Source organism: Crocodylus siamensis, chromosome 5 (genome assembly GCF_052110815.1).
Source record: "Crocodylus siamensis isolate JL-2025a chromosome 5, ASM5211081v1, whole genome shotgun sequence".
NCBI classification, from domain to species: Eukaryota; Metazoa; Chordata; order Crocodylia; family Crocodylidae; genus Crocodylus; species Crocodylus siamensis.
This window is the reverse complement of record NC_143399.1, coordinates 127,929,519-127,954,547: the sequence shown is the minus strand read 5'-3', so window position 1 is coordinate 127,954,547 and position 25,029 is coordinate 127,929,519. Positions and strand designations below refer to the sequence as shown.

At 43.3% G+C, this 25,029-nt stretch overlaps 1 long non-coding RNA gene across 1 annotated transcript in view; it reads left to right on the top strand.

The window, feature by feature from the left end:
- The window catches only part of LOC149864556 (uncharacterized), a 148,000-nt gene that overhangs the window by 108,277 nt on the left and 14,694 nt on the right, over positions 1-25,029 (top strand). The gene's annotated exons all lie outside the window — the stretch shown is intronic.

The following is a 25,029-nucleotide window of genomic DNA, read 5'->3' as shown; positions in this document are numbered from 1 at the left end:
CTAAGGAGAAGGATGGGGAAGAGATGGGAAGGACTGCTCTGATATTGACTGTGTAGCTGGCCAGTGACTATGATCCTTCCCTGAGGTCCCTTACAATCCCAGTGTCCTGGGGGAGGGATGGAAAAACAGCATAAAGAGCAGTGATTGAACTGAGCTTTCCCTGTCCCTTCACACTTACAAGTGACACAAGTTTTGCTCTGAACAGTTTGAGGTGCAGTTTCCCAGAAACACCTGTACCTACCTCTTTGAAACTTGGCAGGCTTCATGTCCTCAGCAGTTTTCATTTAAATCAGGAAATAAATGACAAAGTTATAAGCATTTTCATGATTGCCCATTGTAGCCTATGGGCAAAATGTTGAAATGGATCAAAACAGCAAAACAGTTTCAATGAAACAAAACTGAACAGTGTTTTGAAACAGTGAAACAAAACACTGTCCCTTCAAAATGGCGAAATGGAAGTCAAATCAGAATGGTGCTGTTTCGCATAGCCCTACTATTCACTGCTAATTGCTAGTCTTAAATCTATGGCTTAAGTACTGGTCTCCTACTTTTGTTTGCTAGGACCAAGCCAGGCCAAGCCTGCTGGTGCCAAGCTCTGTATCATGTGGATTTGGTCATGTGTATTTCCTACCTGGGCCACAGCCTTGCTAGTTCTTATAATGGCAGATTACAGAGCCAAAATGAGTTTACTAGATTAACTGAATGTGCATTCTTGTGTTAGGATTTCTTATTTGGTGGCAATCTCACCCCTACAAACAAGGATCCTATTGACACACAGGCTGAGAGTAAAAGGTAGTTGTAAAACATGATTGGAGCATGTATATTGCAACACAGTGAAATTCTAGTAGGGTCTATATTAGAGGATTTTTTTTAGACAAGCTATTACTCTGTACATGGTGAAAGTACACTTTAGGTTATTTTAATCAAGTGATTTCCACAGACTTCTCTAGCAAGGACACACTATCACTTGCACTTTAAGTATTATGCTGAGTTGAATGAATGAATTCACACATACATATTTTCTTCTGTTTACAAATTACTTTTAGTTGTATTGCACTCATAACTAGGACTCTTGTGTCTGAAACGAATACTTCCAAATGTACTTATAGACTTTAGCCCTCAGCTGCATTCTATAATCAGTTTTTCCCTATGTTCATGACGATTCCCAGCTTCTGACTTCTTCAAACTGCTAGAGCAGACATGTTTCCAAATTTTCCTGTATAACTTTGGAAGATGGGGAACAGGCAGATTCTGAAAGGCTGAAATCTAAAGGAATACAAATTCCTAATAACAAAACATGGGTAATATCTTAAAATATTTTTTCCCCTGAAGGAATTACAAACAGGATGACTTCTAATACACTAGGTTTGGTATTTCTCCATGGAGCATTCAAGGGAATTAGGACAGCAATTCAAAGCCAAGTTAAAAAAGAACATCATGGTTACTATCTATGCACAACTGAACTGTGGTGAGGGATCCAAGGCTGGCTCTACACTTTACATGTACTATGCAATTACTCTGTTAATTGTGCAATTAATTTAGACCAGTGACGTGCAAATTAGCTATCACACCTTAAAAATTCCAACCAGTAATAAAATTAAAGCTTGAAAATGTGTAATAACTTTGTAACTGGTTTCTACCCAACTTTAATTTGTAGACATAGCAGGGTCTATACTAGGCCGGTGCAAAGCAGCTAGTATTCACTTCAGATTTGGCCAATTTGGGGGGCAGTGATTCGATTCGGTGATTCAAATTACTGTCTCAAATCAATTCAGCTGAATCTGATTCAGAGATTTGGCCAGTCCTGAATTGGCCAAATCTCCAAATCAAACAGGCCCCATCCCCAGTTTGCTCTCCCAGCCCCATCAATGGCTGCCCCAGTGTCCCAGGACTTTAAAAAAAAAAAAAAAAAGCTCTGCACTTACCAGATCCTGCCAGGTTGTGCGGGGGCAGGGGGTGGGGAATCCCTGCTGCCCTGTGCTGCATGGGGGAGCTTTACCATGAGCCCCCAGAGGCCCCAGTGGCTGCTGCAGTAGCTGGTGAATGTGGGGCTTTTGTTTGTTTCTTTTAAGTGCCAGGATGCTGAGGCCAGCGGGGCATCCATTGACAGGGCTGGGACAGCAGGCAGGGGTTGGGGGGTGCTCGGGGGGCTGGGGGAGCACGCGGGGGTGAGGCCTGGTGGGGGTGTCGCCATGGCCCCTTCCCCTGTCCTCCAGCCTCCCTGACCCACCCCCTACTTACTGGCACTGGTCCAGCTCCCTGTGGTGGTGATGGGGACTGCCTGAATCTCCAAAACTTCTCCAGATTGATTCAGAGGCTTCAAATTGATTCAGACCTTTTTACTGGTTTCCTGATTCCAGTTGGATTTGGAGATTCAGCTGCTGAATCAGGCCAAATCTCCTCTGAATCAAATCAGTACCTGAAGCTTTGCCCAGCCCTAGTCTGTACCCCTGTGGTTGTGAGTCCTGTCAGCTCCTAGCCATGGAGGTGCACCATGCACTGCTACCACTAGCAGTCCTGCAGATAAGTCTGTCACCCACAGCACAATCCCATGGGCTCCTGTGGCTGGGAGCCCTGTCATTTGACAAGATTCCCAGCTGTGCAGCCTGTAGGGTGTTGCCACGGCTGGGAATCTCATCAGCTGGTGGTTCTTCCAGCCATGACAGTAGCTTGCTATTAGTATTCTGCTGCAGAGGGAGCCTGGGATCCCTGGACTCCCTTTCCACCAGCATTAAGATGTGATAGGATTTGATGCTGTATCCCACAATTGTACCTCCTGTCATGCCCGTGTGGCACTGCGGGAAGGATGATTTTCTGGATTGTGCTCAGATTCTATCAAACCATTATCTGAACATCTGGAGGAGCCCTATCATGCTCCAGTTATGCAAATTTAGGACTTCTGAATCTTGAACAATTCTAATTGTAACTCTCATGTAAAAATGACAGCAAAGTATACAGTATAGCTATAGCATAGGAAACTCTTTGTCTTATGTTTTGTAGAAGATCAGTATATGCAGGGTGGACATGAGCATCCTGAATCTGTCTTTGTGACCCACTTTCTACAGGTCACAATCCCCAAGTTGATTGAGCTAGTTTTCAGTGAACTAGGAAAAAATACATTTTAAATTTCAACTCAAACATCCTTTAAATTTTAAAGGAATAGGTATTTCTCTGTCCTATTCATAGAAAACAATGGCCAGAGACCTTTACCAATTTGTCTTCCTTCCTCTCTTCTTCCATTTCTGTCAGTGACCTGTACTGCAATGATGATAAAATTGGTTGAGGATGGAAACTATCAGTTGGACAGTCCTAGAATATCCAGGGGTAAATTTGGGGCTAGATCAGTTTCAACCACCTTCAATTGCTCTGTCCAGAGGAAAAAACATGTGAAGGCTCATCATGCTTAACAACAAATAACATTTCATCCTGTTTCAATGTATGTGGTCTTTTTCATAGGCACCAATTTTGGTTTTTGCCAGTTGGTGCTTGCAGACATTAACCCCCCCACACCCCTACAAAAAGGTGCTTTACTTTAAACTCGGTGTATTCCCACACCAAGCCTTGTGCATGCTGAGAAGAGGCAGTGTGTTGCTTCAACCCAGCTCACCTGGCATCTGTAATGATTGGGCACTTTAATGGGGCTTTGGTGGTGTTTTGATCTCATAGCTGATTAACTCAGCAAAGCTGGATTGTAGTAATGCACTTCTTCTGGTAAAGCATTTTTTTTTTGCAGGGGGTGGAGTTTAATACCTGTGAGCAGCCTAGTGGTTCTTGAGCATGTACTCATTTTTTTTTCTGACTCTGTTTTTGTAACTGCATTACCCACAGGTAATTACCCCAAAACATGCATGGAGTCAGCATCTATGGTCTGTTTAAAAGTTAAGACTGACTCTATAAACATGCTTTACAAACTTACACCATGTATATATTTAGCCTGCACATGCTGAATAACTTAAACGGGGGGAAATCTTGTCTTAAGCTTTTTACACAAACTTCTTCATAATGAACAAGCAGTTGCATCTTTCCAGGGGAAGGAACAATACCTGGTACAGCAAAAGCTTTGTTATCTGGCATCCCTTGGGAATGGGGGATGCTGGATAACAAAATATGCTGGTTAATTGAGCGGCCCGGGCTGCCGCTTCTGGGGCATCCCTCCTCCCCACACAGCCTGTTATGCCCCCAGGTCATTGGTGCTCGGCAGCACAGGCTGCTTTGTCCCGAGCCGTGGTGAGCACTTCTGGTTTCACTTTATCTTACAACCGGCATGCCAGTTAGTGGAGCATGCTGACTTGTAAGATGCCGGTTAACAAAACATTTACTGTATACAGTTTCAAGAGGGAAACGATAACTCTTCTCCTTACTTCCCTTCTCCCCATTCTTTGTTTCATGCCACACTTACATTTGCAGGTTCAGTTTAACTGTGTTTTTTTTTCAGTCAGTTTCAACTTACCCATTTTTCAGCTTGCACAAATTCAAGAGTTATTTTCAGGCTTCAGTTCAGCTTATTTTCAGCATTCACTTCAGCTTAATCTCCATGGGGTTCATCCTCCATTACTCTTGTGAAGAAGACTCTCTCTGCCCTACTTTTCCTCAGTTCTAGCATCAAGCATAGTCTTCTCCTCTGAGTCTCAGACTAAAATCAATGTAGGTAATTTATTTTCTTCTCTTTTGTCTTTGGCGACTGGGTCCTTCCAGGAGTTATTCTCCACTTCAGACTATTCAGCTATTATCCAAACCTTCTGTCTAGAATATGTTAGGAGGAGGCTATTTTTCTTTCTTAACACTTATGCTAATAAGAAGCGTGTCTTTTTTTCTCCATGTCCAGGTTCAAGGACCATTCTTTTAATTTGTATTCATCTATAAAGCATTAGTAAATGGTTAATAAGTGTTTGGACACACGATTCTTTGTTAGAGAATACTAAAGACCAAGAGCTCAGTAGCCCTATAACACTGTCCACAGACTCACTTCTCATCTATAATACATACTACTCCTGGCTATAATATGTCTATTAATAATTTATTAATACTAGATAAACTGTTTACAAATGTGTCTTTAAAGTGTGATTATTGTATGCCAGAGCTAAGAAATATCAAGCTCTAGTTTTCCTTCCCCTGTTCAAGAAACAATCGTTCCACTTTCCATCATCTTCTACTAAAATATTGCCATTGATTTGATAGTAAATTATCATATGTCTGTCTTCTCAATCTCAAATCTCCTACATGAACAGAATGAATTCAAGAAAGTTGAGAGCTTATTGTAATGCCCATCTAGTTTGAGGTGAGTTTTCACTGTTAGTAACTTTTTCTTTGTTCCAAGTTACCCGCTTGCGGGTAATTTGATGGAATTAGTAGATGGCAGAGAAAATAGGTCTACAACCAGTGAGGGTATATGGAGAGAGCTAGGAGACTAGCTGATGAAGATTTTCTGCTAAACAAAACAAAGCAGAAAGTTGAAGATGGAGCAGAGAGATGCTAATGCTCCAGGGACTCCAACAACTGTAATCAATGCTCTCATTTGGGAGTTCTCATTTTGGTTCTCATTCTGGGATCAAGCATTTCCATTCAAACCCCATGGCTCTGAGTCCAGAATAGGACCTGTGGGTAATGCAGTTAAAAAACCACAGAGTCAGAAATTATTTTTCAGCTGCAGCATAACTGTGCTCCTAGACCTAAACTTGCTTTTAAAAAACAGCCTTGCAAACAAACAGCAAATGTCACGCTGAGATCTCCAACTTATCCAGGTGGTCTGGGATAATCAAGACTAAGGGAAATAGAGAAGCTGTGACTGTAGGTCTGGGTACTTTTCAGAACAGCTGGAGGCTCAAATGCTTTACTTGGACTTTAAAAGCCTTAAAAAGTGAGCATGTTTTGCCCATTATTAGCCCTACCTTGCATAATCCTCTCTTAGTTTCAGTCACCTTGCCAGTAATGGTTTTCTTTTAATGGTTAGCCATCTCCACCCTCAAGACTTCTTTTCATTCTTATCCTATGGCTTGATTTCCTCTCAGTTATCATCCATTTGTGTACAGCAATGCTGTCCAACTGGTGGCTCACAAGCTATATACGGCCCACAAGGGGTTAATGTGCAGACCCTGAGCTAGCTGCCCTTTCCCCTATCACTCCAGCTGCTCCTGCACCTGGCGTCTCTAGGATCTCACTCCCACACTCAGCTTTCGCTTCCTGCCCCTGTCCCAGGGAGCAGGATGGCAGAGCCCTCAGTGCCAGTGGGGGCACAGTGCCAGCAAGGGAGCTGAAGTGGGGGCCATCCTCCTGTCCACAAATACTTCAGTGTGTATTAAATTTTGATTGCCAATCTCATTGAATTCTATAGGATTACTTGCAGGAGTGGGATCTGTATTTGTACTTTGGTCGCAGGACTGAAATTCTCTTTACAGAGCACTGCATATTCTTTTTTTCCCCCCACAAAGGTAGAAACTTCTTACTGACGGTTGATCTGCCTCAAAGTGTTTTTTTCTCTTGTGTTTCTAGTAGCATACCTTAGGCAAGACCTAATTGTTGGGCTATTCTCTGTAAATGCCTGGACATAATTTGTGTCCTATTAAATGTTCTAAAACAGAAAATCTGCATTCTAATGGCACCATGCGATAAGCAATTAAGCACCTCTGCTGGGCCTAAGAAAGCAACTCAATTCAAATCTTATATGCTCTGTGCTTTCCTGGGTCAGTAGCTCCCTGTAAGTCCCCTATTGGAACCCCCTATCCCAGGCCTGCTGGGTGAGCTATATTATTCATTAGACATTCTCTGTAGCTTTCTAGGTCTTTGGAGAGCACCTTTTATCCAGAGTTTGCTTCTTTATTTGGTCACCATTATAAAATTATCTTTGGATTGGAAAAGGGCAGTTTTCTGTGCCGTATGAGAAAAATACTGACTGTATACTATATTTCAATAGACTTCCCAATTTTTTGTATGCCCTTTACCAATTTTTTTTAACCAATTCATTTATCTGAGAGAAGAAGGGAGGTTACAATCATTATTCCTGTTTTATAAAAAATATTCTTCTTTCCCCTAATGCTAATAAGACCCACACAAACCAGGCTGGGGGAAAAGGATGACTGGCTGTATAGAGAAAACAGTAAAACTGACTATGCATAAACTTATGTCAAATGCATCAGGTAAACGTGCTGAAAAAACAGAACCCTCTTTTATCTTCTGCTCTTTTCCGTTGTAGTAATAGTGAGTGTGAATTACAACAGTACTCAATGGTGACTTGTTTTTATTCCTAATCACTAATATAATTACTAAGGTAATTAACCCTTTAAGTTTGCCCCTGATCTAAATGGACTTTGGTAGTTTCTCAAAGTCCTGTTGAAAGTGATAGCTATTTTGCCATTAGCTTCAAAGGGCAGGGATTCTAACCTTTATTGTTGTGATGCGAGTGCTTGAATAAAGGTTTCAGAAACAGTAACAGCACTTCAGCATCATTGAACCAAACACTTGTCCTCGTTTTGTTTTTCCATTTAAAGTCTGCCAGCAAAGTAATGCAATATGCCTTCAGTTTATAGTAATGAGAATGTGTACCTACTGGTATTTTTCCATAAGCACCTGAGGGGAAGATCATTCTAGTACAGTAGGTTACTTCTGGCAGCTGACACATTCTGGACAAGTTTTGGATTCTAGTAATTTTTAACTTAAAATGCTTTACTTTGGTACCAGTTCTTGCTTATTCTTCACCTACACAGAGTGGAGAGAGTAAGCGTGCAATTACTATACTGTCCCATAGATTAAACGGAATAATTTCACAGAACACAAGTAGAAGTTGCTCACTGTGGCAGAGTACCTTTGGTGCCTGCTGCTTTAAGGTTTGAGAGCAGGTAGCAGGGCAGCTTGCAGGTGTGGGTTAGCCTTAATCAAGTAGTCATATGACCCTAGGAAGGCCCTGGGATTGAAGGAAGGAACAGAGATGCCTCCATTTTAACCCAGGCCCTCAGAACTGAAGTAGTATGCTGCTGGCAGCTGGAATAACAACACCTGGTTGAGCTGTTGCTCAGAACATTTTGGAGGTAAGGGCAGGAGCTATGCGAATGGCAGGAGACTCTTGGTCATGGGTATGACTTGAAACTGCACCCTGCTAGGGAAGGATGGCCTGGTGGGAATGCTTGTGGTGGGGCAGTTCCCCAGAAATGCCAGGCCAGTTACCTCCCCAGTGAAAGGCGAGTGGAGGTGCCTTAAAACCCCAACCCCCACATCTTGGTGGGTTACCCTGAGGAAGAGCCAGGCATGGGGCCAGGCACAACTGTAGAGAGGCACCTGAGCCCATAGGCCAAATGACCCTGATGGTATGAGGCCAGGCATGCCTAGTGAGAGACACCTGAGCCCATAGGGTGTAAGACTCTCATGTCAGGAGGGTTAGGCATGCTTAGGAGAGGCACCTGAGCCCCACAGACTGAAAGACCCTGATTGCCCCAGTGAAGGGGCAGAAATACATGGAGGCCCACACAGAGTAGGGTGCATGGTTAACCTGAAGTGCTGTGCGTGAGAAGGCTGAGTGGCTGAGTTCAGCCTAGAGTAAGGCATAAGGCCATTAGTTACGTAGAATAGGTGGCCTGAAGTGCTGCATGTACCCTGGCTGGAGAGTGAGTAGGGAAGCCCAAAGTGCTGCACAGAATAGGGCCCAAGGGGGACCCAAAGTGCTGCATGGAGTAAGGCAAGTTGGGAGTGGCCCAGGAAGGGGTGGTATGTAAGAGGCCCAGTGAGAGCAGACAGAGTGCAAGAGGCCCTATGAGAGTGGGTGGTTTGAAAGAGGCCTGGTGAAGGGCAGAATATGTGTGTTGGATGTTAGAGGTCCTACAAGGGGCTAAGTTTGGCCTGGCCATGGGCCAGAGCTATCATCAGCTTATGTTGTCATCTGTGAGGCATGGGACATAGTAAAGGAAGGTCAGAGCCATGTGTAATGGCCTTAGCATTGGGCAAGTAAATGGGTAGCCTCCTGCCTGAGTGACATCATAATCGTTATTATCAAGGTATAGCAGGTGAGAGAGGTGGGCAGGCTGATATTGTGACCTGGTCCTTGTCATGGAAATTTTTGAGTATGTGCTGCCAGTACAGAAGAGGTTAAACTGACATGCGCGGTTTGAAGCTGTGAGTGGAAATTTCCAAGGCTCACCCAGTCCTTGCCCCCTGAGTGACCTGCGGAGCTGTCAATCATTGTTGACCTACTTTCCCCACAGACGCATGCTCAGATTGTGTCAGCTCCTGACTGAGAGCATGCTCAGTCAGAACCTGACATGAGGTAATCGGACTAGAAATTTCTCTGCGGAGAGCACGTTGATTGGCTACTAAATTGATATAAAAGTTCTGTGAGCCCCTCCCTCGGGGGGAGATCGCGCGGACCAGAGACAGAGGCTGCTGCTGCAGGGACTGTTCTCTGAGTCAGGCTTCAGGGCCTATTGATCTCCTCCTTCGGTAGCTTATTGCTTATTGTATTACGGTTTTGACTACGTTCATCTGGCTTCCTGACTTACCTTTCGAACTGATTAACGGCTTACGATTTCGGATCACCCTATGGACTTTGTTTAACTCGGTTCCGGATCACCGACCTCGGCTTTCTTCACCACCTACGACTCTGCTCATCCCTCCAACTGACGTCTCCGCTGCTTCATCTTCTGGCTACTGACCTCGGCTTTTCTCATACGACCACCCGATTCGTCCATTGCTGTGGACTGGCGTCACGCGGTTCATCATCACCGTGTTACAGTTCGTTTTATTGTTTGTTTCGTTGTTTGTGATCCCCATTTATGAGCTGTTGACCAGCCCTGGGACTAGGTCTTCGGACTGAACCTCGTGGGCCAACAGACCCCTTTGTTGTTAATTGTTTGTTTGTGTTCCAACTGTAACTGAAGACCTTTCTGCCTACGCCTGAAGCATAAGTCAAATAAATTCACCTGTTTTCCTCAATCCGCTCCGAGTCCCTAACTCCAGACTCTACGCCGCTAATCCCACCTGTCCGTATCTAATTGCCACCCCGGCCCACCGTGACCTTGGGGCCCGATCCTTCGGTTTTCCCCGACATGGCGTCACGAACAGGATCAATGGGAGGCGTATTGGAGTCGGAGATTATAAGAAGTTGCCCATGGAGCAACCGAGTCCGGCAGACCATCGGTGCCGAGGACTTATGGGACCACATCGCATTCCATCAGGCCGCACCGGCTGAAGGAACTGTGAGCGGGTACCTGTCCCTCCGGGGAGAAAGTGGGGAAGAATGGGCCGTTCGGCTCACCCCAAGTGCGCTGGGTTGCATTATCCAGGATCCTCGGGCCGTTTACCGCCCAAGGGGGGAGACCGGGACCGTAGCCCTGGCCCGTAAGAAACCTTCGGGCATGGCAACCTCAGGCCCGGACCGAGAATTTGCCCGGTGCATAAAGTATGTGAAGGAGGGTGGTGAGGATACCCCTCCTGACGGGTTTAACTGCCCGACCCTTGCCATCGGGTCTAGGGGGCATGAGCTCTTGGTCCAGCTACGAGAGTGCCTGGAGAAGGACGGCAGAAAAATAAAATGGTCGGGACCCCGTTGGAAGAAAGGCCGTATAATAAATGTGCTTTTCTGGGAGTACGTTGTCTTACTGAGGGAGCTAACTGACACTAGGGCCCAGCTCATGGCAGCAACCAGAGCTGTGACACAAAAATTGGCCGAGCGGCCATTACAAGATGGCGCCAACCAAACTGTCAGCGCGCCAAAACCGATGCTGACGTCACGACGCCCAGCTCCACCCATCCCGAGCCCGCCTTCCGGAAAAATGCTGTCTATGGTTCCGCCCACCGAGAGCCGGCCTCCCGCAACAGCGCCACCTGCTGTACGCAAGCCACCGCCTCCGTACGTCAGCCAGCACCACCAGGAGGACGTACGGGAGAATTGCACCCAAACAAATAACGAAGACTGCAACAAAGTAATTAAGCACAGCATAGGAACGGAAACAACTGAAACAACAAGCGAAGATAAGACTAACAACGTAACCATAAGGAAATCAAGAGTGAGCACGAATACTATTGGAACCGATACGAATGATGTAACAAGAAGCTTAACGATTAAAACGAGTACCATCGGAACAAACACAAGCAACGGATTAATAGAAATGACTAAACCAGTAACCAAGATGAATTATACAAACGAAACTATAAGTGCTGATGAAACTGAGAACGACTTCATAAGAGTAACACGAAATAAACCAAGCCAACAACACAACGATTACACCGAAGAATTAGTGTCTGCTTTTCCCATTGCAGTCCAAAAATGGGTAACTGATCCTCAGGGTCAGACAAGACAGACCATCACGACACGAACTAGAACACGTTCTGAGATGAATGAGTTGAAGAAGGAAACCGGCATACGAAACGATGAAACACCGATTGCCTGGTTGGGACGTTTAGTAGCAGAAGCAGGGAGTGAGACCATCAATCAAGATGAAGCCTTGCAGCTCGTGCGCAATTCAGCTTGGAGCCGAGCGAAAGTAGTGGACCCGGTGCCAGTGCTGGCAAATTATTATTGGCCAATACCCATTCCAGCTCTGGTTACTGAGGCACTTCAGAGAAAGATTCATACGTGGCATGAGGGACATGCAGGCCATATGAGTGCTACCGCGTTGGTGTATACAGTTATCGGAGCCTCATACGCCATGTGGAACCCAGCCCACCAAGCTCTAAATCTGACACCTGCTCAGGTGCAGGGGGCATGGCCTCACAGATATGTATTATCATCCGGAGACGTACCCTGTCTGCAGGAAGCGGTTGATGCAGCCACGGAAATATACGGAGGAAGTCAAAGTATAACAGCAAGACTCTTGCTAAGTACATCGGTAAACGGACCCGTAATCCATACCCTGGGTCAACTCGATCAGCTGAGAGGGGCGATGGAAAGATCGAAGCCCCAAAAGAGTGTACATTCTGTGGAGGAAAGGGAATGGGAATCAAAATGTGCTTACTCAGTGGAAAACCCTGTCAACCACTCAAGAGGGGGTGACAGAAGGGAATATCCCCGAAAGCAACCCCGAGTTTCACCCACAACTCCGAAAAAGTATTATACCCGAACCTCTTCACCTCCACAGCAAAGAGCCCGAGCAAGCTACTCACCACCGCAGAGAACCCCTCTAGAAAGAGCCATGTTTGGGTTCCTTCTAGACAAGTCGGGCCTAAGTAAGGAACAACTGAGAGCTCTAAGAGATGAAGGACAGCGAGCTCTTGCCAGAGCTCTTGGGTTTGTTGAGAAGACCAAGCCAAAAAACGAGTGATCGCCATCGGCGTAAGTCCGGCGATCGATGGCTTGACCGGCTCAGAAAAGCGACAAACGGACTCAAAACTCGGAGTAACACAAAACGAACATAAGCGAAACGAACCTAAACCGAACTCAAACGAGGAAACAATTAACGAATTGAAACGAAGCGAACTTAAACGCGATGAAGCAAAACTAAGCGGACAAACCGAACTGAAACGGCGTAACCCAGAACGAAACAAACCAAAGCGTAACGAATCTACACGAAGCGAAACTCAACGAAGCGAATCCAAACAACGAAATGAAAAAACCGAAGTAAAGCGAAGAACACAAACCGAACTTGAAGAAACCGTGATAACTGAACCAAAGCGTACCAAAACGAAACAAAGTCTGAAGCGTAACGAAACCACACAAAACGAATCAAAACAAAACCAAGAAGACCCAAGCGTATCGAACATGAAACTTACCGTAACGGAAACTATTTTGACTGAAGGAGTACAAGAAGCCGAAGAGTATCCAAATACTTACCTAATAGAACTTGAAGACAGCGGAAAGAAAGTGTTGGCCCATCACAACTGGCTAACCAGAAGGGCAGTCACTAATAGCGCAGATTAGGCCCGTAGTATTGAGTGTATATAGTTCCTTTTGAAAGAACCTGTTCTGCCGATTTGTTTGTTATTGTTTCAGATTCGTGACCATTTGCGACCCGCATATTTCATCGGAGACGAGATCACCAGACACCATCAGAGCTGACAGACACCATGGCGACCAGACCCAAGGATTTTGGACTAATTATTGTATATTGTATATATTTCAGATTTGTCATTGTAAAATTGTCAGCCTATGTATATACTACCGTTCCCACGTATGAAGGATTCGGGAACGATGGTTCCTTGGGGGAGGAGGTATAATTCGGCCTTCTAGCTTCTGTGCTGACAGCAAGGGGGCATGTCATGGAAATTTTTGAGTATGTGCTGCCAGTACAGAAGAGGTTAAACTGACATGCGCGGTTTGAAGCTGTGAGTGGAAATTTCCAAGGCTCACCCAGTCCTTGCCCCCTGAGTGACCTGCGGAGCTGTCAATCATTGTTGACCTACTTTCCCCACAGACGCATGCTCAGATTGTGTCAGCTCCTGACTGAGAGCATGCTCAGTCAGAACCTGACATGAGGTAATCGGACTAGAAATTTCTCTGCGGAGAGCACGTTGATTGGCTACTAAATTGATATAAAAGTTCTGTGAGCCCCTCCCTCGGGGGGAGATCGCGCGGACCAGAGACAGAGGCTGCTGCTGCAGGGACTGTTCTCTGAGTCAGGCTTCAGGGCCTATTGATCTCCTCCTTCGGTGGCTTATTGCTTATTGTATTACGGTTTTGACTACGTTCATCTGGCTTCCTGACTTACCTTTCGAACTGATTAACGGCTTACGATTTCGGATCACCCTATGGACTTTGTTTAACTCGGTTCCGGATCACCGACCTCGGCTTTCTTCACCACCTACGACTCTGCTCATCCTTCCAACTGACGTCTCCGCTGCTTCATCTTCTGGCTACTGACCTCGGCTTTTCTCATACGACCACCCGATTCGTCCATTGCTGTGGACTGGCGTCACGCGGTTCATCATCACCGTGTTACAGTTCGTTTTATTGTTTGTTTCGTTGTTTGTGATCCCCATTTATGAGCTGTTGACCAGCCCTGGGACTAGGTCTTCGGACTGAACCTCGTGGGCCAACAGACCCCTTTGTTGTTAATTGTTTGTTTGTGTTCCAACTGTAACTGAAGACCTTTCTGCCTACGCCTGAAGCGTAAGTCAAATAAATTCACCTGTTTTCCTCAATCCGCTCCGAGTCCCTAACTCCAGACTCTACGCCGCTAATCCCACCTGTCCGTATCTAATTGCCACCCCGGCCCACCGTGACCTTGGGGCCCGATCCTTCGGTTTTCCCCGACAGTCCTGAGCTGGACCCCTGCCACAGTTGCATAGAAAGAACACTGGTTGAGAGAAAATTCTTATGAATATTTTAAATTATTTATGGCATATAATGTTTACACTAGCATAAACAGACAAGCACTTTCTGATTTTTTTTCAGGCCCTTTAGAGTAACTGTTTTGTTCAAATTATTGTTTCATTCATTCTGTTGTACCACACTGCAATATTCTCCCCTTCCCTAACCTGTTCATCCATTAGCACATAGATAATGAGCCTTGCATTGCTGCGGAATACGCTTATTGCTAGGATTCATTATTCTGTCATGTCAACACTATTTTTAGCCCCGACTCCAGCTGGCAATTGAAAAGAAACAGAGTAAAGGAAATTGCCTCAGGTGCTATTAGTGCTACCTAGCTGTATGCAGTGTCTAATGTTCAACATGAAGTGCACTGGAGTGCATGACTCCAAAATTAATTTTTTTGAGATTGGGAAACAATATTCCAATTTGATTTGTTCTCAAAACAGCTATGTGCCACCTGATTTGAGGGCAAGCAATTTAGGCCTGATGTATAGGGACAGGAGAAGCTAGAAGCCAAACCAGCTAAAGCTAGACACTAAACCCTCCTGGAGTGTTGCATGAATCTATTCTGATTATATTGAGGACATATAACATTAGATGTGCTGGTCTGAAGCTAACATAATGCTGGTGTCTGCAGATGGTTGGAAGATGTTAATCTAGAAATTGTTGCAGGAAGCACCTCTTCAGTTCTTACATTTATTAGCCAGTACTGTGCTTCCATCATATATAATGTCAGCATATGAGATGAGCTTTACACAACCATTGAAAATGGGTTAATTCATTAAGAATTGGGGGAGTGAATTTCCCTCATGGTTCTTGGGCTATTTATATTCTGAAAAACTTTCCAGCTTGTCCAGACTAGGGAACAAGTTCTTAGATGGGCTTATTGCAGTAATAATTGTACCCTATAGTAATACAACCTCCATTATTACAAAGCTTAGTAATAGTTATCATAGAAATTGAGTCCCAAGATGGTAATAGGTAATATTTTTACTACTGTTTGTTTTTTTTGGTATTTGGTGAGTGAGTTTAAAGGTCCCAATCAAGCTCCCAATGCAAAAGCTTCTGCATCTTAAAAAAATTGGCATTTTCATCAAGAAGTCTTAAAGTTTAATATCTATTAAGCTTGAACACTCATTCTTAGAGGTCCTCCCTGGTTAGGATTTAAGCAAATAATTAGTATGGTCAACCAAACACTGTTTGTTTCTGCATGTAACTTACCTCCTCTGACTCCAGCTCTGTTTACACTGGAATCAATGGGAGGAGGCTTCCACATTTTAAAGGTAAATGGTGGAATCTCTGGGATTTCTATTCTGGTCACTTTTCCAGAAGATTGCCTTAAAACCAAAGCAAACAACACTGCTTTAGAATTACTTCATCATCTCACATTTGCATCCCTGGAGGTGTTAACCATTTAATCTGTGTAAAGATCAAGAAATGTGGCTTCATTTAGCTGAAGAGAATGCAGTTGGGAGGCAACAATTATGTCCAATCCAGAGACTAGGGGAGTAAATTGGTTTATCTTGGGTACCTGATAATGACAAGTTCATTCTATGAGAGTGGATAGTGGCCACAGACTATCTGCTGGTATGTGGTGAGTCTGCATAATTTAGCCTTGCTATTGTTTTCCACTAGGGGCCTGAGCCCACAGGTTGAAGGCCCTTTTTTTTTTTGGCTATCGTATTGGTAGATCTTTTTCTTCCCATACACCCATACAGTGGCACAGTGAATGCTACTGGCACTTGGATTCTATATGCAGAATAGATTCCTGCATGAAATTCACCCAGAGTGTGAACAGTGTGCAGGTGGTCAGACATTACACTGTTGATGTCCACATAAATAACTTGATAGATGCAGTATACATCCAGCTGTAGGAGGCAGATGTTGCTGGGAAGAAAACTTTATGCCAATATGTAATCGCATTAAGGCACATGGTTTGAGAAAATCTCTTTTTAAAACCTAACTCTACCCTGCTGGGAGTCATACACACTCAAGAAATTAAAAAGTTTAATTATTAGGGTGGGTAAAAGTAACTGCAAATTATTTCTGAAAATTATAATAGCAATCAGATCCTTTGTAAAGGGCATTACCAACAGTTGTATGTTGATTTGAGTTAAATAGAGCTCTATGCTTCGCCTTAGGCCTCATTACTTCCTAGTCTAAAATAACTGTAATATTCTCCATTATATCCTTAATTAAGCATCACAGGACAAAGAACAAAGATGCTTTGCAAACAAAGAACATCTTTGTGTGAATTGTTGGAGAGAGGAGGAAGGAACTGTTTTGATGGCATCCTCAAATTGCTCTGTGTAAGCACTATGGAGAAAACCTTTTTTCAATATTTTTATACGATAACTTTAATCAAATTATCTATTATGAACCTGTGATTGGATAATGGCTTGACAGTGAGTGGTGAACACCAAGGCGATTATCAATAATAAACTTTAAAGAGAGAGAGATAATGTGATCACTGTATATAAATCCATTATCATTATTCCTGTAATTCCAAATAATAGGATTTAAAAAACAGACAATAAAATAGCTAAAGCAGTAGTGTTTCTCATGTTCTCCCTCTCTTTTTGTTTTTTTGGGGGGTTTTTTGTTTTGTTTTTTGTTGAAAGATATTAAGAAATCTCATTTGGCAGTGTGCAAAGAGTGACGACTGAATTAAAAAAAAATAGATCATTAAAAAAATGTAAAACAGTAGAAGATTAAACCAACTAACAAACCATAAACTGTACTGATAGATATAAATATTCTGAAAGACTTGGAAAATACCCATTTCATTGAGCCAGTTGGAAACAAGTTAATTTGTAAAACTTTATTTAATAATAATATTAAGCTAAGAATGTGTTAACTTCCAGTTAGCCTGAACACCATAGGATTCTCTGTAGCCTTTCCAAATGTCTCCTCTAAATGGCTGCTACCTCTGACACAATACAGTATTGTGATTATTTATATTGCAGTTACATAGAGGCTAGCCGTAGACATTCAAAAAGCCTGAGCCTGAATTGGTTCAATCTTTGCAGGTTAGTCTAACTTACTTAGGCTAAGTCAGTTTTGCAACTGGACAGACATCCCAGAAATGCAGGCACATGTCTGCAGTGGATCAAGCTAGAAGCTGGGGAGCACTAGAGAAGCCCTCCCTTCCTTCTACACCATGGAGCTGAGGGGGAGGAATGGGTTGTGGCCAGGCTCTGGCAGGATGCTGTGATTAGCCCAGCAGGGAACTGATAACAGTTTATCTCCCAACTAAGAAAACAACAGTGGGGCATTACCAGCTGCCTGTTGATTTTTACCTGTTGATTCAGCACAGACCTTAGCCAGCATGTGGTCTGCTAGCTAATACACAGACACCGCCTCAGCAGGGCAGAGGGGAGGGGGGAATTCCTGCTTAGCAGGCAGTGGTATGGGAGAGGGGAGAAGTAGCCCACAGTTTCTGGAGCTCCAGTGAGGGAGCAGAGGGGATGGGCCAGCCCTGCTGTGGAACAGAGAGCCTTGCCTAGCCCAGAGAGCGTGCTGGGATGCTGGGGGTGTCTGATTTATTTTAAAGCAGCAAGGGGTTGGGACAGATATTGCATAAACCAGCTTGACTCAAGTCAGTTAAGTCTGACATTACATTCAGCCAGGTTTATCTCAAACCATTTTCAGCCATTTTCAAACTGGTTTATGTGCACTGAACATCTGTTCTATTACAGGTTTAAACCAGTTTCTGATCATGTAAACCAGTTTATGTGTAATGTCTGTCACTAGCCAGAGACTGGCCAACCCAGTTGGCCATGTTATATACACATAACAACAGAGAGTCTCTGTCCTGAAGAACCCTTGTATGAATGAACAAGAGAAACATAGAATGGAAGAAAGGATAAATTATTGTAATTGTTATAACTGGGGAAAGAGACAGAGAGAAACTAAGGTCTGAATCCTGCAACTGTTAATTGTCAGGCAGACTGCTTTAGCTGCACAGAGATCCCTTGACTTGTGTGCACAGTAACCTGCCCTCATGTGAACCATGGTGGGACCAGAAGTCTCCCACAGAACTGCATTACAGACTTTCATGGGCAGTGGCAATGTGTAGGAAGTGCACAGGGGTGCATATGCACCCCCTGAGAATGCTGGTGCCCAGTTGCTGACTGGCCGCTGGGGAGGCATGTGCTCCCCCCTGCCCCCCACCGACTCGGGCAGCACCAGTCACCCAGGCTGATGGGCTTAGCTTGGGTGTGATTCTGCTAAACCTTGCTCTGCTGGCAAAAGCTTCTAGCGTGAGTGCTATTGTACTGGCAAAATAGATTCTCTTGCTAGCATATTGAATTGGGTCCTGAGCTTCAAATAAAATATTCTGGCAAAAAAATGGTGATCCTGCCAGTACTGCTACTTCCACACAAGAAGCAATTTCTGGTGTAGTATTTCAGTATAGTGACAGGATCCTTGTGTAGACTTGGCCTAAGTGACTTGCCCAACATCATTTAGGGAATCTATTGCATCTGGGTATTGACTCTGAAGGCCCAGTCCAGCACGTTAACCTTAAGACCGTCCTTTGTTTGCTCTGTATGTTGTTGTACAAAGCATCTTTTGCTTCCTGAGGTATTGGAAGTGAAAACATTAATTAAAAAATGCTCCCATTCCTTTAACTAAACTTGAACTGAAAATATAAAACTACATACTAGAGCTGGGGAAGAAGCATTTGTTAACCTGGAGTATGAGAGAATTACCTGGAAACAGAAAAGTGTCTTCTTTTGAGTGGACGATTAGGAAGTTTTAGGGGTGCTGGCACATCCTTTAGACAACAGAAGGATCTTTCAGAATGATTCAAGAGCTAGGTAAAGAAGTGGAGGCTGCTGAGAAATGCTGTAGAAGCCTGAGGGCAATTCCTCCTGCTCTTTAGAGTTTCAAATATGTTTTTTAAGATGCATCTTTCAGCTGCTTTTTCTACATACTTTGGGGATTAGATTTGTTTAGTTCTTTAGAAAACATGCCTACCCATCATTAATTACAGGCAGAAAAATTGTAGACCACAAGGTTTTTCAGTAGTATAAAATTCATAATTCCTTTACAGACTATTACATTTAAATAGTGCAAATGGAACGTAACCCACACAAAATGTACCAGCTACTTTTTACTGCAAAGTGTGTTTTATGTTAAACTAAAACAAAATACTTAACTATGATTGGGGTGGTGGGGGCTTGTGCATGTCCAATTCATACAGCATGTGTTATAATCTTGCTTCTTGTATTCTTGTTTTCTCTCCCCTGCTTGGGTGGACTGGAAGGAAGCAGGAGATGCTGAAGTTAGGCAGATGCCTGTGGGCATTTATACATACACATTTTTGTGCCTGGACACTCCAGAGATCTGGCACATCAGAGCAGACTCAATTAATCAAGTCTGCTTCGCACACGAGTTGATGTGCACAGTGCTCCATTGCTTGCAGTTGTATAAGCGGCTAAATGCGTGTCAGCACAGAGAAAATATCTCCTACGAGTTTTAGTTCAAAAGCGGACTGCTGCCACTTTCTGCACGCTGACATGCATTTCATCGCTTATACAACTGCAAGAGACACAGCGCTGGATGTGCTTCAAAGTGCCTGGCACTGTGGCACTTTATTGTTAGGCCTATTGTCTAGGGATACCCCTGTTGTTTACTGTAATTAAAAAGGCATGGGGGTCAGTCATGTAAACATGAAATAAGACTGCTAGCCTGATTGGTTAAATGGAGCAGTGTGCTTTTGAAATTAATTGGTTGAGAGAAAAGCTGGGGCATGGCAAGCCCTGATGGGAAAAGATTGGATGATGTCACACCAGGCATATAGAAAACTCTCAACTAGCACTCAAGTCTCTTTCTCCTGGGGCGGCTGAGACCTGAAAAGCTGGGTTTTAAGTGGGATGACTACCATAGTGGTATTAATCCCTACAGTACACTAGGGTTGGAGCCTAGCAGTTTTGCTGGCATGCTTTGGGCTAGGGCTGAGAGTCTGGCATGTTTTAGTTGCTGTTGCAACTTCTAGTTTCAGCCGAGTTACATGGCTGAACCACAGCTGTATGTTTTAATGGCAGAGGTGGGCTAGGATTAAAAGCCCACCATGGTTTGGACCAGGGCTGAGAACCTGGCATGTTTTAGCTGATGTTGCAACCTAGCTGTGAGGCTGAACTTCAACCGTATGTCTTGCTGGCAGTTTTGGTTAGAATTAAAGGCCTGGCAGATTTGAGCTGGGTTTAAGGCCTTGAGTTGGATAATACTATAGGAGGTATTGATGTAAAAATCGCGGTTCGTTTCTCGGGAGGCGGAAAAAAAACCTTCAGCCACAGACACACTCTATTAGCAACACAAAAGGTATATATTTGCAAATAGGGTCAGAGAGAGAGACAAAAGATCAAACACTCTGCTGCCCCTGAGGGAAACTGCCCAGCTGGCTTTATCCCCTCTCTCCTGACCACGTGTGCAGAAGGAGGAACTTTTACAACTCATTTCCGGTTCATACAAACATATATGTAAACATATTGCTTCATACCTCCCATGTGCATTATAATTAACTACTTAAGTATGCGGGGCGGATAGGCTTAATATGTATTAGGTTATTGCGCATGGGCAGACAATATTAGAGGTTACAAGAATCTGAAATTTTTCTTGCTTCAAGGCTAGAACTGTAATCTACTTTTATCTGCATGAGAAAAGCTGAGGAGTATATGCTTTACTGTAACAAAGAGATAGTAACTTTGCAAAACAAAGAGGGCGTGATACCTTAGTACAAAGAGCCTTTGGTAGTTTTCCCTTCAATTTCCAACCCCCGCTTCCCTCTCCCATTAAGGAGACAAGGAGGGCTGGCAGCCGTGCTTATTCAGAGGACAACACTATTGATGGGAGCTAACAGCTATTGATAATGCATTTTTAATAATATTTCTAACATATTGATCCCTGGAGCAAACTGACCAGGAATGAAGTTCTTGCAGTTATTGGCCAGGATAGGCCTGGGCCCCCTTTTGGTGTTTCACAGTTGTTGTATGTCAGTACAGGTATCTAGTTGAGATCGGATGTCCAGGCTGTAGCCTAATAAACTTGGCTGTCTTTTGTGGCCTATAGTTACTGCAAATATTCCAGTCCAGGCCCAATGCAGAATGGTCTGACTGTCTTCTGTGGCTTATTCCAGGCCCAGAGCAGCAGGTCTGGCCCATTTTGAGTTCCCTTGCAGTTTCTGTTCCAGTAGAGCTGTGGATTGGGACTAGAAATTTTGGGGTGCAGTGTGCTGAGGAAAGCCACAGTTAACCTCTCAAAGCCACCATGTAGAAGTGGAGCTTGGTATTTACAGCTTTGTAGAGAGCAATGAGGGGCCCTCTGCAACATAGAAAGACCTACACTCTCCAACAGCTCCCCGTGGCATACTGAACCCAAGGAGCAGTCTCCAGTGCGGGCCTCCCTCTCCAGCCCATTGCTGAAGGGCAGGTATAGAGGTGCAGGCCCTCTTTGGGGGGAGCTCCAAAATCCCAGACTGCCTGGGCATGAGTAAAGTCTCCCCGGCCTATACGGAGCAACCTATAGACTATGACTTCCAGCTGACAGTGTTTTAAATTGCATTTTGTGTTTTCTTGGCCTTTGTTCTCTGTAATAAATCTGTCCTTTGTGTTTACACTGCTTGTGAGGAGGGGATTTTGTTTATATGGACCTGCAGCCAAATTCATTGATCCCAGATTTCTGAATGGTGGCTTGAACTATGTAAAGACTTATTGAGTACCTTGAAATTTGAACCCAGCCCTTGTTGCTGTCAACTGATGTCTGGCAGAAGGATTACAGGAATATTACTAATAATCCTGCATTTTTTACCCTCCTATGGGGCTATAACTGCTTTGGTCTACCTGGCTGGACTGAAGCAGCCTAAATGTGCTAGAGCCAGATACTTAAGAGCTTCTCACTTAGGGATATCCTTAAATGATGAAGAAATGCTTAAGTAACTACTAATTAGCCATATCTGGTTTGAAAAATCTGGCTCTTGTCTGCAAATGTTAAAGCCGAGTCAAAATTTATGTGATGAGGTCAGCCCTTTTTTTTGGTCTAAAAATTCCCTGCAAACAGGCTTTTCTTTTTTATCTTTTTTTTAAATTTTTTTAAATTTCTGAAAACAGCTGCATTTGAGATTGTTTAACTGAAAGTCAAATTAGCGTGGATTGGCTTTTTGGGTCACATGATATTATTTCTGTCCCCTTATTGGATAAGGATAATTCTTAGTTCCAAAGCCCATTGACTTCGGGGGGCTGGGAATCAGGTCCAGAAGGAGGTTTCTGATGCATGTGCTTTCAGTAAAATTTCCGTTTAAATAAATTATGGTGACATGCTTGTAAATCTAAATCACTTGTTGGAATAGCCATAGAAAATTCATAAAAGGTACAAAAAGGCAGCCAAATTGATTCATTTTTTTTTCACTGTAGTGGCCATTCCAGGGTACTTTAAGGTAATGTTTCAGCTCTACTCAGGTGTGTAGAATAAATTTTTCCAAGCATTCTGAATATTTGCGGTAACTATAGTGTTAATTTTCTAAAGTGACAGTGTTTACACATTGATAGTTCAGTAAAAAAAAAATTACTAAATAAAATTAAGAACACATATATGCCTTTATAAGCAAGAATTTTTTTTCAGTTACCTTCAGTTATTTACTGAAACATTTCTGCATCTGTATTTCTGATTCTTCCTGAGTCCTCACTTTACCAAATATCACACAAACAGGACAATTTTGCTTTTCTCTTCAAACATATCTATGGCTTTATCCTTTTTTTTTCTCCTTTTTAGATGCTATCTGTGGATGAATGTTAAACATAATTTTTTTTTCCCCTTCATAAACATATCCACAATGATTTACCGTTGTGGCAGTGCTCCTTTGGGTGCCTGACACTTTAAAGGCTGGAGGCAGGCAGCTGGCTGGTGCTTGATTTAAGACGGGGTAGTGAATGGGCAGCCTTCCACTTAATATATTATGCCAACATTCAAGTTGTGGCAGGTGAGTCGGGGCAGACAGCCTGTCCACCTGCCTAGGGCAATCACAAGATCTAGTCCCAGGAAGGCCCCCTATCACAGCCCTCATTTAGGACTCCAAGGGAGAATTATTATGTATGAGGTCAGGCTAAGGTGGATTCCTGAAAATCATTGTTGCACAGATCCAGAGTTGGGGAGGAATCCTAACACTTTAACTTAAGAACAAACTTGTCCATTTCATATGCATACCATTAAACAGTTACCAAAGATTCCAAGAGGGATTATTAGGCAGTTGAATAGGAAGACATATATAGTCTTTAGTTATTTTTCTAACATTATGATTGTTTTGTTACCATAATTTGCATATAGAAAAAATCTTTAAATTATGATATATGTGTCTTTTGCAGGGGTTAAAAAAGCAGTACGTGTGTGTGTACACATACATATGTGCAGTATACTATATATAAAAGAAAACGCTTGCACGTTGTTACCTTCATAATATGATTTTTACCAACCCCAGTTTGAAGACTGAGGTTACTTATTGTTGCATGCAACTGTGTGATGAAGAAAACTGTCATTTCAATGCCTAATGTACTGAATAATGCCCTTCTACAAAAAGTGCATTTTCTTTGTTCCCATAATGACAGATTCAGAGAATTAATTTCTCTTAGCAAGAAATGTTCACTGAAGATAAGGCCTGAAATAAACACTGACACAACTGTGAAACACCCTGAAACTGCTTCTTGGTGACAAATTACTGCTGAGGAATATAGACCCTTCCACACAAGTGACACCTATTGAATTTATTAGACAGGTTATACAGAAAGAACTGCATCATTTTTTGTCCTCTGCAGAGCTGACAGTAATTAAATGGATACAGGTGGATAGAAAAAAAGTCTGAAGGCTATCGCATGCATTGGACTAATAGCCAAGATGCATATACATAACTGAGGCACAGATATGTATGTTTTATTTGCATGAGGGACGGTAAATACTGAATTTTGAGTTTTAGATCATTTGCCTTTTATAGGGAGTCAGGCTTGAACTGCAAGCAGAAAATAGTTCATCAGAGTTTTGAACCCCTAGTGAATGAGCCCATCAAAGCATGTAAACAATTTGTGATTTACCCCCTAGATTTGATCTTCATCCTAAGCTTGAATGTACCAACTAGGCTTACAGTGAACAAAGAATGTAAAAAAGTTGAAGGCCATGCTGATGAACCAGTGGGAAACTTAAATTTTACCAGAGGAACTAACTGAGCTGATGGAATTTAAGCAAACATTTAAAGCCACCTGTCTTTGGAGGAATAAATGGTGCAATAATTTAGTGCTGTAGACTTTCAGCTCTGGAGATTTCAATTTAAATGCAGCCTTCAGTCATATGTTAGAATGAGTTTGCTCTAATCTTAGTTGTCATTTGTCCACCCACAATCCTACCGCGATAATAATAGGTCTTATATACTGCTGTTCAACAGTAGATAGCAAAGTACTACAAATAAGGTTGGTATCATTATCCCTAATTTACAGATGAAGAAACAGTGGCACAAAAGGAAGATATGACTTATCTATGGTTACTCAGCAGGCAAGTACCATGACCATCAATAGATCCCTTACTTTCTCATTCTGAAGCCAATGCTCTATTTGTTCTTCTCCAGATTTAAAGGGACAGGAATTTGCAGTTTGGCTGCCATGGGATTTGAAATCAAGACGTCCAGAAAGAGAGCAAGAGCAAACAGAGGCATCTGACGGGGATGCTGGCCCTTTGCGTTAGGGAACTAGGGTAGAAACAAGATAAAATACAATAACTGCTTGGGTGTCATCCCTCTGGGACTTCATTTCCATTGA